This window comes from Macrobrachium nipponense, chromosome 20 (genome assembly GCF_015104395.2).
Source record: "Macrobrachium nipponense isolate FS-2020 chromosome 20, ASM1510439v2, whole genome shotgun sequence".
Taxonomy (NCBI): Eukaryota; Metazoa; Arthropoda; class Malacostraca; order Decapoda; family Palaemonidae; genus Macrobrachium; species Macrobrachium nipponense.
The window spans coordinates 8,230,168-8,245,068 of NC_061089.1; positions in this window are offsets into that span (position 1 = coordinate 8,230,168).

Here is a 14,901-nt window from a genome sequence, read left to right on the forward strand (position 1 = left end):
GGGGTAGTCTCTGAGAATAGGTTGCAGTAGATAAGTGTCTTAGTTTGAGCTGGCAGAGTTGACATTCAGTGTGCCATGAGGATAAGTTGTAGTAGGAAAAAAATGACAGTGAAATGGTAATTATTTAGGAGTTTGGTAAAAAATGAAGAGTGGTTATGGCGTGTTATTTGAAGTATTGTTCAAAACAGATTAAACAGCCATGATAGTATTTTAGTTCTTAAATTCTGATACTTAGAGCCTAGGAAGTTTATGTCTTTTCACCTGGGTTACTGTAAGGGATGGTTATTGCCTTATTTCACCTATACTCTAGTTGACGTCTTAGCCAATGTGTTATTTTTGCTTCTGATACGGATTTATCAATGATCTCTCTCTCCCACCAATCTATATTCTTTAAGTATTACAGCGTCTACTGTTCATGTTTTGCTAAATGTGAAATACTTCTTTGCTTTCCTCATGTGTGTGCAAGGCTAATTCATTGGTCACAGTGACCATGACCTATTTTTCTTCTATAACGTAATATTTGAGGTCTGTAAAATTGCTCAGTATATTTTGTATATTCTTGTATTGGTTTACTGAAAATCTCCAGATAATTTACTTTCAATAAACCTTATAATTAATGTTATCCTGAACTCTCTCAGAAGAATGATCCATCCTGTGGATTGTCATTAATAGCATTCACATAAAATCTCACACCACATGTCAGACCTCATTTGTTGTTGCATTATGAGATGGATCATGAATATTTTTTTAAGGAGTAATACCAAGAAGCAGATGAACAACCTGTAGTAGGAGTATACGAATACTACCACAGTAGGTCCTGCGTGTCGTAAAAGGTGACTTTAAGGACAGCTGCTGCCTTGCAGTCTTACTTATTTAGTAAAAGCTAGGCCCACCGTCAATAACGTGAAAACTGCTGCCTTGCTGTCTTACCATTTTAGTAAAAGGCTAGGCCCACACCCAATAACTGTGGAAACTGATGCCTTGTATGTCTTACTTTTTTAGTAAAAGGCTAGGCCCACCAGCCCACCAATAACGTGGAAGATGCTGCCTTGCAGTCTTACTATTTTTAGTAAAATGGCTAGGCCCACAGCCAATAACTGTGAAAACTGATGCTTTGCAGTCTTACTCTCTTAGTAAAATGCTATGCCCACAGCCAATAACTGTGAAAACTGATGCCTTGCAGTCTTACTATTCTAGTAAAAGGCTAGGCCCACAGCCAATAACTGAAAACTGATCCCTTGCAGTCTTACTATTCTAGTGAAAGGCTAGGCCCACAGCAAATAAATGTGGAAACGATGTCTTGCAATCTTACTGTTTTAGGGAAAGGCTAGGCCCACAGTCAATAAGTGTGGAAACTGATGCCTTGCAACCTTACTCCTTTAGTAAAAGGCTAGGCCCACAGCCATAAATGTGGAAACTGATGCTTGCAACCTTACTCCTTCAGTAAAAGGCTAGGCCCACAGCAATAAATGTGTAAACTAATGCCTTGCAATCTTACTATTTTAGTGAGAGGCAAGGCCCACAGCCAATGTGTGGAAACTGATGCCTTGGAATCTTACTATTTTATTAAAAGGCTAGGCCCACAGCCAATAAACGTGGAAACTGCTGCCATGCAGTTGGATTTTTTGTCAAAGACGAGGCCACCGCCAATAACTGTGTTGATGACAGGAAGGGCATGCGGTTGTAAAAGCCCTTTTGCCAAATAATAAGCCATGCCTGGTGTTGTAAGGAAAGGCGCATCAGGCAACCGACCCCTTAAGTGTTGGGATAAAAATGGGAAAAGGGAAAAGAAAGAAGAATAAGAAGAAGAAGAAACCAAGAGGTATAATGAAGACCTGGGGGGAGTGCCTTAACAAGGAAGTTATAATAAAGAAAATGAAAATCAATAACAGTCGAACTTTTGCATGATACTTCGAAGTCCAAGTAAACAACTAAGTACAACGAGAACGATAAAAAGGAAATGAATCTGATTGCATGTCATGGTGACTGGGAAAAGATTATATTTTAGATTCTATGAATATTGCATCGGATACTAGGAAAGGTAAAGCTGAACTCGTCACAAAGGACTGCTACCAGTGAGAGAAGAAATATTCACGACTGAGGGTCGATCAGACGACGCGCCCCAGACCTGGGATACACCAAACCCTCCGCCGAGATCACAGACCCTAGAGAAACCTAAATCACGACTTAACAGCGGCTCCTTAGGCCTCACCCACGTTTATCTCGTACGCTATTCTACATCACTGATATGTAAGAAGCTTCATATACACATATAAGCTTTCCTAAATGGGTAGTTATGTGCTTAAAATTTTTATACTCCTTAATCAACTATTTTTACATCGAGGCCCAAAATTCTGTTCATACCTTTAATATTTCGACCAATGTGCTGCTCTGACGCCCGTAGTTTAGTGCATTTCCAGCTGCTTGGTCACATAAGGAAGAAATTCGTAAATATAGTAAGTAATCACTTGAGAGTTGTAACCAGAATTTCAGTATTCTGGCATATTCCAACCCTACCCGCGGAAAAAAAAAAAAAAAAAAAAAAAAAAAAAAAAAAAAAAACAAAAAAAAAAAAAAAAAAAAAAAAAAAAAAACACGGACACAAGGGATAGGAGGTCATTGGAAATAGCAGAATTTCAGTATTCTGGTATTAAATCCCAAAACTAACATTAATCTTAAGTGTTGTAATTTTAAGGGTGCATATATTATTTGTATTATGCATATATCAGCCATTAATTAAATAAAGTAATAGGATTAGATTCGTCTCTATTTGCACCTGGAACACTTTTAAAATGAGAAAGAAATAAAATAGCACTTACATTGTACAGAGCGGCCGTCCCAGGTGTCGAGCGTTCTCTCTGCACGTAGTACTAGTTTAGACTCTCACTGCACTTATTGAACTAACTAACTAAAAACTGAAAATTTTTTCCACGATAATCACATTGTTACTACTGTAATGAACCCTGGTCTGAGTCATCCCTCTCTCTCCCACTGTAGGGGGCGAGAGAGGGGTACGATCAAATATTGGAACCTTTTCCACATTAACTCAGAGCCCTTGTCAAGCCTTTTTCCTGCCTCCTCACATAATTACACAGCGATAGTTATTTAATAGCCGCAATACAAAAAGACAACAAGCACTACATTGAGCACTGCAAGACAAATGGGTCTGTCCCATCCTTTATCCTTCTAACTATTACCTTCCTTTGACCCCCATAATTCCCCCTTCAAAACCTTAGTTTTCTTCCGGGGGACCCCGCAATGTGCTTCAATCGGATGGAACCGAACCCTCATCCTATCTTTACCCCCACCTCCCCTTACACTACAGTATTTGACCATAAACTGGAAACTTGATTATTTTCCCACAAGACAGTGACTCTTTGAAAATCAGATTAATACACCACGGAGATCATAAAATTGATGCAAACACACACACACACGCACACACATATTAACCAATTGCCTCGGATTCCTTCTATATATATATATATAAGATATATATATATATATATCTATATATATATATAATATATATATATATGCACACATATTTAATTGAATCCAAGAGTACTATACAGTAGAAATGAGTATATTTAGGAGCATTAAATTTACTGCAGTCACCAATATGGTGCAATAGCATACCAGATAATAGAAATAAAAATGTCAAATATGGTTAATTAGGAAGAGTAATTAGATCGTAAACATGTGGCAGCTATGCTACACTATGGTGCATGCAAGTTATGATAAAGGCAAATACATAGAACTTGATACGTGTAGTGCTGTACTGATACACTCTCAAGATTGGGTGACGAGCATTACCTATATTACTGATAATTTGTTTATATTTCGAAAGCTTTTATATTTTATGAAAAAGTTAAATAAAGAATACATGTTATCCATATTGCGAAATATCATGTGAAACTGATGGAAGTTCATCCGTTGCTTTACAATTTTTTGTATCACCTGGTTTCTCCCTGTGATTATAATTTTTGCTGGAAATGGATATAGACCATTAAGATTAAATAAGGGTCTCATAGTTTCCATGCAAGCAGCATGTTTACAGGAATGCGCATGCACCTACTTTGCTATCTTGTCAAAAAATACATCTGTATATAATGAAATCATGTCTATAAATAATACGAGCATTATTCATTGCACAAAGAAACGTGTATGTAGTCGACAATCTGTAAATGATCAACGTTATTTCGTGATATATGAACGAAAGCGTGTAATAAAATCGGGAGCAAACGAGGTCAGTCGATAACAGTGATGGCGCTATTATTTTAATGGCAGCGATAAATGTTTTATTCGATGACTATAATTCTGATTCTGTCAACACTGAAATACATATAATGCGTTGGTGCATAACTGAAACTTGGTGTTCGAGATCTTGGGCTTTGCTGTGACATTGCTTCGTTTTCTGTACCATTTTAGGATCTTTGAATAATTCGAAGTTGCGAGATATAAGCGTCATTTCTATTCGTATTCTGGCTGTACAAGTCTTGACATCAGTGCATTTCCTCCTTGCAGTGGTTATTAGAGGTGATGAACCATTTAAAATTGCAGTCCGAGTAATAGCAGAGTTTCATAAACTGGATATCAACAATTACTCAAAATCTCACTTAAACATTTTTACTGTGAACTTGAATTGTAGTGGGTTCTTATATTGAATAATGTTGTGTTCACGGGAATATCATTTTTAGCTCTCATATCGCAGTGGGTTCGTGTAAGATGTAAAAGTCAGGCATGACCGATATACTACATATGTCAATAAGTGTCTGCTCTGTTTTGCAAACCTATAATTGCTTATTATTATTCTTTATTTATTTTTTGCTCTATCACAGTCCTCTAATTCGACTGGGTGGTATTTATAGTGCGGGGTTCCGGGTTGCATCCTGCCGCCTTAGGAGTCCATCACTTTTCTTACTATGTGCGCCGTTTCTAGGATCACACTCTTGGGATCGTGCCTAGTGCTCCTATGATTATGGGTACGATTTCCACTGGCATATCCCATATCCTTCTTATTTCTATTTTCAGATCTTGATTCTTATCCATTTTTTCTCTCTCTTTCTCTTCAACTCTGGTGTCCCATGGTATTGCGACATCAATGAGTATACTTTCTTCTTGATTTTGTCAGTCAACGTCACGTCTGGTCTATTTGCACGTATCACCCTATCTGTTCTGATACCATAGTCCCAGAGGATCTTTGCCTGATCGTTTTCTATCACTCCTTCAGGTTGGTGTTCGTACCACTTATTACTGCAAGGTAGCTGAATCATGCCACTGAATCATGCCTCTTTTTGTACTGGTTCTGTGCAAGTGGTGGACATTCGCTTGCTATGTGGTTTATGGTTTCATTTTTCGTATTGCACTTCCTACATATGGGAGAGATGTTATTTCCGTCTATCGTTCTTTGAACATATCTGGTTCTTAGGGCCTGATCTTGTGCCGCTGTTATCATTCCTTCAGTTTCCTTCTTTAGCTCTCCCCTCTGTAGCCATTGCCACGTTTCATCGCTGGCTAGTTCTTTAGTCTGTTTCATGTATTGTCCGTGCATTGGTTTGTTGTTGCCAGTCCTCTGTTTTCTGTTTGTCATTCTCCTGTCTCTGTATATTTCTGGGTCTTCGTCTATTTTTATTAGTCTTCTTCCCATGCACTCTTTAGCCACTCGTCTTCACTGGTTTTCAGATATTGCCCAGTGCTCTGTTTTCTAATGTTGACGCAGTCCTCTATGCTTAGTAGTCCTCTCCCCCCCTTCCCCCCCTTCCTTTCGTGTTATGTATAGTCTGTCCGTATTTGCTCTTGGGTGTAGTGCTTTGTGTATTGTCATATGTTTCCTGGTTTTCTGATCTATGCTGCGGAGTTCTGCCATCGTCCATTCCACTATTCGTGCGCTGTATCTGATTACTGGCACTGCCCATGTGTTAATGGCTTTTATCATATCTTCCGGCGTTGAGTTTTGACTTGAGTATCGCCTTGAGTCTACTGCATATATTCTTTCAAGATCGTGTCCTTCATCTCTCTGTGTTTTATATCCACTGTAATCCAGGTCTCATCTATGTGTTTTGATGTTGCTCCCTCTTGTAGCTTTATCCCTTCAGTCTCGTTTACTTTTGCCCTTTTGTATGTTTGACTAAGGCGCATTTTTCTATTCCAATTAGTATTATTATTATTTTTTTTTATTATTATTATTATTATTGATTATTATTATTATTATTATTATTAGATTATTATTAAAAATAAAACCACTTATCGGGTGATGCTTTGTATTAGTATCTTGCATTTCATATTTGTTTTTAAGACTCTTTTGTAATATTTTCTTTCATTTGAAAAATTATCAGTCAATAGTAAGATTTCCTACTTCCAAACGGCCATTTCTAAACAACTAACAGATAAAAAAAAAAAGTAACAAAAGGGGGAATGTCCTGAAGAAAGAAATAAAACTATAACGGTATTAGGGTAAATAATCAATTTTATATTGAAATATATTTGGAGTGGATGAAGGCTAAACTTCTCTTTGCCATGTCCACATATGGAAAAAGTCCATATTTGCTAGTGGTGCGCCTAGCTGTCGGAAAAGGATAGTATTACCTTATGGAATTTCGCTCACGTTTCACTGTTGTTTTTTTGTTCTGCGAGTCTAAAAACTATGTTTATTTACTTTTCCAGTAGTTTAAATGTTTTATGCTTCCTCTTCACATGACTTCAGCGTTCGTTGTTGCAATATATTATGGTTACAAAGACTCTGCAATATGTGTAGTTTGCAAGGAGCTATATTTTACCTATTCCAATAAATGTTCCAAACAGGTGTGTTGAAGTTGTAATTGCACGCTTGCCCATTTTGTGGACTGGTGTGGACACCATTGCACATTGGCATGAACGCACTCCACATAGCCAGAATTTGGCAGCCTGCCAGTTTTACTAACAAGCAAAATATATTTTTGAAATTTCATGTATCAGCCAGGAGGCATATATTTTCTTATTTGAAGCGATTCCCTCAATAACTGTCAGGTTGACTGCTACTTGAAATACATTGGACATAATTTTATTAACTATCTATACAATGGTGTCTTCTTTTGATGGTTCAGAGATATTTTCTTTTACTACTGTCTGTAATTTATTATTCATGCTATGTTACACATACTGACGTCACCGTAAAGCCGAATACTTGAACAATATTTTGGTGTGTTCATAAAGGGAAAAATAATAAGACAAAGGGTCAAAACGACGATAAAATCTTAAGCTGAAACTCCCAAGACATGATGGATCACAGCGTCTCAACTCACTCAATAGCTGAGATTTAGTGAATTGAACTTCACCGGTTGTTCTTTAAACAATGCCAAGCTATATAGATTTTCGCTTAATGCTTGAAAACTGTTTATTTTATTTATGGTTTACCCAGTATGTAAACTGAATTCTACTTTTTCAGCAGGCATTCTCGTCTCCTGTAAAATATCTCAAAACACATGAATATCAACAGTATCTTTGGGGAAGAGCGCAAACTTAGTAATGCAGTGCCTGTTCCATAGAGTGGCATATCTAGAGGACAGCAGTAAATACAGCCAATCTCTATTGTCCCTGTGCTCTCCAAAGTTGGTGGAAAAAATTAAAAATTTTATTTTAAGCCACTATATAAATATGCTGAATCTAAAGGATTGTTACCTGATAGTCAATATGCATATAGGAAGCAGCTAGGTACCTGCCATGCTCTTTTAAACTCGACATGCCATCTGCAAAGGAACTTTGATAAGGGTTTTGAGAACAGAGTAATTCAGGTAGATTTTAGTGCTGCTTTCGATTTAGTAAATCACAAAGCCCATATTTGTAAGCATCAGAAGCTTGGAGTGGTTGGATATGTTATCAGATTACTTCAAAATTTCTTTACAGGTAGGTAGCAGCGAGTTTCTGTGGATAGGATCTTTAGTGAACCAAGATCTATTGTGTCTGGAGTTCCACTTAGCAGTGTTCTTGTAGTCCACTGTCATTTTTAGTGTATAACATAGACATGGTTGTTGGCCTGGAAAACAAGATTGTTTTTAGTACGCCGATGATGCAACTCTTGTGGGTGTAGTAGTCTCCACTCAAGAGAAATGAAGCTGACCTCAGCCTCAGTCGGAACATAAACCGGATCAGGGAATGATGTAGTCGATGCGGAACTCCAGTAAAACGAAAACACTAATGATTAGCAGATCTGGTACGGATTTCAACCCCCATCCTCCCCTTCCGGTGGATGGAACTTTGCTGTAGAGTCTGAAGCGTTAACTATTTTTGGTGCAACCTTTGACTCACATTTAACTTTTGAGAAACATCTAAAGAAAGTTTCAGCAAATGACCCACGAAGGTTCGGTATCGTTCATATCAGTTATAAAATCAATGCAACTTGTTTTAGGTCATCTGTTCTCCGGCGTGGATGCTTGGATGTCTGCTTCTGCCAGAGAATTATCTCTTTTAGATAGAGTGGTTCGTGATGGCAGGTTTCTGTTTCCCAAAGGCAGGTTAGTAATGACTTTGTTTGTCACTTTTTCATAAGTTGTATTCCAACAGAGATCTTTCACATTCACAATTGATCCCTGATCCCCTTTATCTGCCGAATCAACCAGATTTGCTGAACAGCCGCAGCAATATGCAGTAAATGTGCCTCGCTGTCGAACTTCTCAGTTCCAGAGGTCTTTTATTCCACACACCGTTGGACTCTGGAACAGCCCCCTAGAGGAAGTCTTGGAACTGGAACGTCAGAACTTCTAGCAAAGGTGCAATACATTACTACCCTAATACGATTCTCGTTGCATTTTAATACGTTTTTATCTATTTGTTAATTTTATTAGGTTTTGCTCCTTTTTCAATAAGTGGGGTTCCTTCTTATCTGTGTTCCCTTATCTAAGCCCGTCTTACTTCTTCCTAATAAACACCATATTATTTGGAAGCTTGAATTTCAGTCAATGGTCCCTATTGGGTTGTTCTATATGAATAAGTTTCATCTTTTTGTATAATAATAATAATAATAATAATAATAATAATAATAATAATAATAATAATAATAATAATAATAATAATAATAATAATAATAATATAATAAGAATAATAAATATAATAATAATAATAATAATAATAATAATAATAATAATAATAATAATATGCTTTGTTGAAAATAATGACAGTTTTCGGCGAATTAATGTTATACAGGGTCTTTTCAATTCTTCTGATAATTCGTTTTTTCTGACTCGGCTAGGTTGTGAGTAGTATTCCAATATTCATAATTGTCTTAATTGGGATGTTTGTCAAAAATATTTTATATAAAAAATTTATTTATTAATGTTTTTGCTTATATCTCTTTGATGGGTATAGAACCCAAGGTCAGTAACTTCAACGGAAACTTGGTAGCTATCTGGTGTTTTCTGGTATTTTCTTGGAGACGGGTATTATGTTTCCTTGTACTGCTGGTAGGACTCCTTCAGGGCTGGTGTAGTCTACATGTTTCGACCATCTCCGTGGTCTTCATCAGGACGTTGGTGAGGACGAAGTGGATGATTATAGGAAGGGTGGCAGGTGTCAAATTCGGTGCTATCATAGGATTGTCGATGGCTGGGGCTGGTCTTGCATGCGAGCGCCATTGTAGCGCTGAGAAGGGGCAGACGAATTCCGCTCTACAGCAGCTAGATTATGAGTGGCTAAATTTTGGTTGGTGCTCGTTGCGAGTCTCCTTGTAGCTGTCTTGGGTGATATTCATTGATGGCTTTTCTTTTCTTATATGCAAGGCTTCCGAGAGGCCTTGGATAATGTCTACTCGTTTAATTCGTTGATTGTGGGCAGTTTTAGCATGAATGAAGATCGCTGCCTCTTGGGCATGGCAGGAAATTCTTTTCGAAAAACGCATCGTGGTCATCCCCATGCAACTACCAAGGCATCCTTGGACGGGGCATAAATAACGGTAAATCACGTTGGTTTTCTTGAGAGGGGCCTGCTGAAGGGTGGCTGGATTATTTTTCATTATCAAACAGCTTGGTTTTTGGTTCTTGTAATGAATTACTATAGTGATCTTCTTCTCGGGATTGGTGGCGCCGACGTTCTCCTCGATTATTTTTCGGAGGGCGCGCTCGTCATCTTTGTACTTCCTGTGGATGGAACCTCTATAGAAGAGATCTATGGTATCAGTTCTCGACATTCCTACGGATAGATTCTTCTATGTTTTTATTAGTGTCCATTATCAACGAGGACCTGAGCAAAACGCTCGAATTCGTCATGGGTGTCGTTCCAGGAGGAGCAGTGCGAGAGGGCCCTCTTGACGTAGGCACTGGTGGGAGAGCACTTATACCTCTCGAGGCACTTAGTGTAAACCTTGGTGGAGAAATCTGCCTCTTTCTCTTCAACTAGAAGGTCGGGAATAGGGAGGCGGCAGTCTTAGCTATGCTCGATCGTAAAGGTGAGGCTCTCCTTAGGTTTTCTATTTCTTCCCGCGACGAATGCATCGTCGATGTACTAACGTGCACAAAAGTCCGTTCCCTTAGCCATCCAGAGAGTTTCGAATTCGCTGACACTGAAACTCCGGAGCAGTTGAACAAGTAACTAATGGAAGACCCAACAGATGTCGCAACTTAAAGGACATACGGGAACAAGAATGAGGAGCCTCGTAGGGGGGTAGTGTCGTCAGTGGACCTCATGGGGTGCACTGTAGGAATTACTTAAGGTTCTTTGTAGTGTGCCTTCGGCCCATAGCTGCAACCACTTTCGTTCCTTTTGCAGTACCTCCTTTCATGTAAGCTTTCTTCATCTTACTTTCCACCCTCTCCTAACACTTGATTCAAAGTGCAACTGCGAGGTTTTCCTCCTGTTACACCTTTCAAACCTTTTGCTGTCAATTTCCATTTCAGCGCTGAATGACTTCATAGGTCCCAGTGCTTAGCCTTTGGCCTAAATTCTATATTCAACTCAAGAATGAGGAGTGGGAAGCTGGCATTTTTCTTGAGCATACGATCAAGTCTCCGTATTCTAATATCGTTAAGAAAGTGATCGTAAAGATTTTGTTGTTGAACGATAGGGTTTGAGTGTCAAATGTGTAGTTAAGGAAATATACGAAATAAAAATGAGAATAAAAGTGCTTAGGAAGTCGTATCTTAGCTTGTTTTTCTCTCCCACTTCCTCCTCAACAAGGCTACTGGATCTGTTCTCCTCAATTTAAAACTCGCGATGAAGAGAGGAAAACCAGCTGGCGTTTTGAGAGGAGAGAGAGAGAGAGAGAGAGAGAGAGAGAGAGAGAGAGAGAGAGAGAGAGAGAGAGAGAGAATTAAAAAGGATTTGTTTGACATAAGTTTCCAGGTTTATAAGGAATGCCTGTGCAGTTAATACTTCTACAATGATGGAAAGTCGATTTTCGAAGATACCAGATAAAAATATTTCTCTCGATCCCGACAGAAGTTTCACTCAGGGTTATTCCTTGAAATCCAAATTTAAGAATTTTTTTTTTTTTATGATTAACATTAATGGACCATAATGGAAATCCGCAAAATAATTTTTATTGTGTAAGTTAAATTTTTGTTTATACAAATTTTCTTATACATCGGTATTCGTCACGCAAAATCTGTTTTGGGCCAGGTGAGGTTATTTCTGGAACGACCAAATGAAGACGCTAGTTTCCTTTACCCGAGTTTCTGTCGACCGGCTATTGAATTTATATATTCCAGGGTCCTTTGCGCAGCGCACTTGTCCGGTGACGTCATCGAAAGCTGATTTTCGGTCAAGTAAAGTCTTTCGTCATTTTGACAGTTGGCTGGTAGACGTATCATTACGATTAGTAGTTCAGCGGTTATCCATTCCGTTCACCTGCTCCAACGTAGATTCGGAAAAAATTGACGAGAAGTCTTATTTCACTTGACTGTATTTCGAGTTTGCATTGTAGTTGAGTCCCATTTTAAGGTGTGTGTGTGTGTGTGTGTGTGTGTGTGTTTTTAAGTTTATTTAAAGTCTACTTTTTCAAGGCGCTGTACTACATTTTGAGAGCTTTCTGTTCAGAATTGTTTGAATCTGTTCTTTGGCCCATGACTTATATTTTAATGTGTTTTTTGTAGACGAAGCACTGCTTAAATTTCTTGGGTAAGTTTGCAGGATTTAGTCAGTATTTTAACACTTTTTATTTTGACTTTTTGAAGTTCGACGCCATGGATTGGCTTAAGTGGCGGCCGGTGAGGCAAATACTGTCATTTGTTCGAGTAACTTGCATTATTAAGCCATATATTAAGTGTGTTTTTATGGTTATTGAATTTATTAGCTTAATCCACTCTGGTTTTAGTTACTTCTCACCCTAATACTGTGATTTCAAAGCTACTTTTTGGAATATATTAGTTTGGTCAGTTTTTCATATGTAACTAAGTTTTCAGTTTAGGTCATTTTGACCTTTATAGAAAACTGTAGAATGGTTACTTCTGGATTAGTGCTTCAGGCTTGTCAATGCTCCCATTTCAATCTTAGTTTTTGATCATGAAATCTATTAAAACTTTTAGGTATTTGGTAGATGTTAGTATTTTGAAGGAGTTTGTTGATGTGTTATGCATTTTGTATTTCGAAATATTTTATAAAAGAAAACTTGCGTAATGAGCAACAGTGTACGTTAATTAATTTTTTTTTGGTAGATCTAAGCCCTTATACCGCGCCGAACTAGACACTGGCACTGTGGCAGTTGACGTTTTTCTATAGAATTTGACCTCCTGAACAAGAATTTATAGTAATATTTTTTCGGCCGGCTGTGATTAACCTGTAATTTACCTTTGAACTCTATCCTACGGTAACGGGGGTAACCGATGGCGAATGTGGCGGGGTTTTGGGTGGGGTAAAACCAACTTTGGGTTTTGGGTTTTGCCGTGTTATTGTGTTATTCCTCTTATTTATGACATTTGAAAAACAAACGCGAAATACAAGTTGAAATAAAGCGATAAATAAACCGAATACATGGCGCCGTGTACAAATAAGCCAAAATACCACCAATTACTACTGCTATTACGACGATGAATCCTAATGAGCATACATCATGTTATAGGAGACGAAGGTAAGGAGAGCTTTTGTTTCAGTCACCGACTCCTTACCTATGTTACACTTCTAAGCTTGCGTTCTTTAAAGGGGGTACGGTTTTTGGGGCGGGGGTGGAACACCTCCCCCCCCCCCCCACACCCCCCCGTCAGGTAAACACTTTCTTCTAGGTTAGTTAGGTTAGGTTTTGGTTGGTTGGGTTAATATCATAACCTATATGTTCCACTCACTGCTGGTTACGTATCCCACGCCCCCTACCAGAATTCAAATATGGCGGTTTGTTTATGTTTATTGGCCCCGAACCAAAACTTCGAAGACAGTTCGGTCGAAGCAGACTGTGGCTGCTGACGTTTTCCCATGTTATTTTACTTACTTTACAAGAGTTTAAGGTAATATTTTGCCGGTCGCCTGTAACTAATCTGTTATTTACTTTTGAACTGTGTAAGTCGGTACATCGCACCCCTTGTACTGTCATGTAGTCTTCAAAGGTAAATTACGGTTTAGTTACGAATAAATATTACTTTAAATTCTTGTTCAGTAAGTAAAATAACAGGAAAACGTCTACTGCCATAGTCTACTTTACTGCGGAATGAGGGCTTAGAATTGCCATTTTTTCTTTGTATTAAGGTTTTTAAGTTGTTTATCAAAGTTTTTCTTGTTTCTCATGACATACAGGTGACCTTGCTCTGAGGGGTTTAGAATGGCGGACTCAAGGATTCGTGGTTTTTTCTTTTTTTTTTTTTTTTTTACAAAAGCGAGGCCTTCCTAATTTTTAATTTTAGTAGTTATGCAGTGTGATAAAACAGGTTTTGAGAATCAATATTTCTATAACCGTAGGTTCACGATTAAGAAAGATTCCCGTGTGAGCACCATCCTGTAATTACCAATGTTGGTAACCACATAAAATTGACCGACTGTTTAATCTTTATTTTTAAGATTCAAGGATTTAAGATTTCTAAGAGATTGTCTTAATAGTTCTAATTTGGATCAGTACTGTATATCACATTGTTAACGAATATAAAGAAAATTGACTATACTTTGAAATTTCATCCTTCAGTGTTCTGATGGCCCACCTATGGTAAAAATATTTGGTATTGGTTCAAAGTCTCCGCGCAGTTGGTTATTTGTGTGAAACTGACAAGATCACCTAGTTATCTTGTTGGTAAAAAGAGAAAAATTGGTTTTGGTAACCTGGATAGTGCCTTGTACAATACCGCATTAATATAAGAAATAACTGAGAATCTCAAAAGGCTGCCCATAAGTGACCCAAGGTTAGATGAATAATTAAAATGCAGTTAGTGTAAATGTATATTTTGCGCTGCAAAGTATAATTTTGGATAAAGTGAGAAAGTGTAAAGTCCAGTCCAGACTAGCAGACGTGGATCGCCGGGGAGCGCTTACAGGTGAGCATTGACCACAAGGCAGTGTTTGACGGATGGTCGGACTTGCCCGACGATGCCATTACACTGTCGGTGTGTCGTACGAAAAAAACATTGTGGCTAGTATTGCTCAGAAAGTAAATTGTTTTTGCTGCACAATGAATTACCCATGTATAAAGAAAAAGACGAGAATGCGGTGCAAAGATTGGCTAAGTAGGAGAGATGTTTATGGGAACCATACAACAATAATACGTAACAACAAAATGCCTATGAACATGAATATAGTAACTATATGAGAATGAGCTTTATAGAAACTATATGAGAATGAGCTTAAATACATTCCACCATGGTCACGGATTCTATACTCTCTTAGCAAAGTTAGAGCCATACATCCGAAAACAAGATACAAACATGCGACATATCAAAACAGGAGAGAGAGAGAGAGAGAGAGAGAGAGAGAGAGAGAGAGAGAGAGAGAGAGTGGAATTCGAATCTTATTTAAGATGTA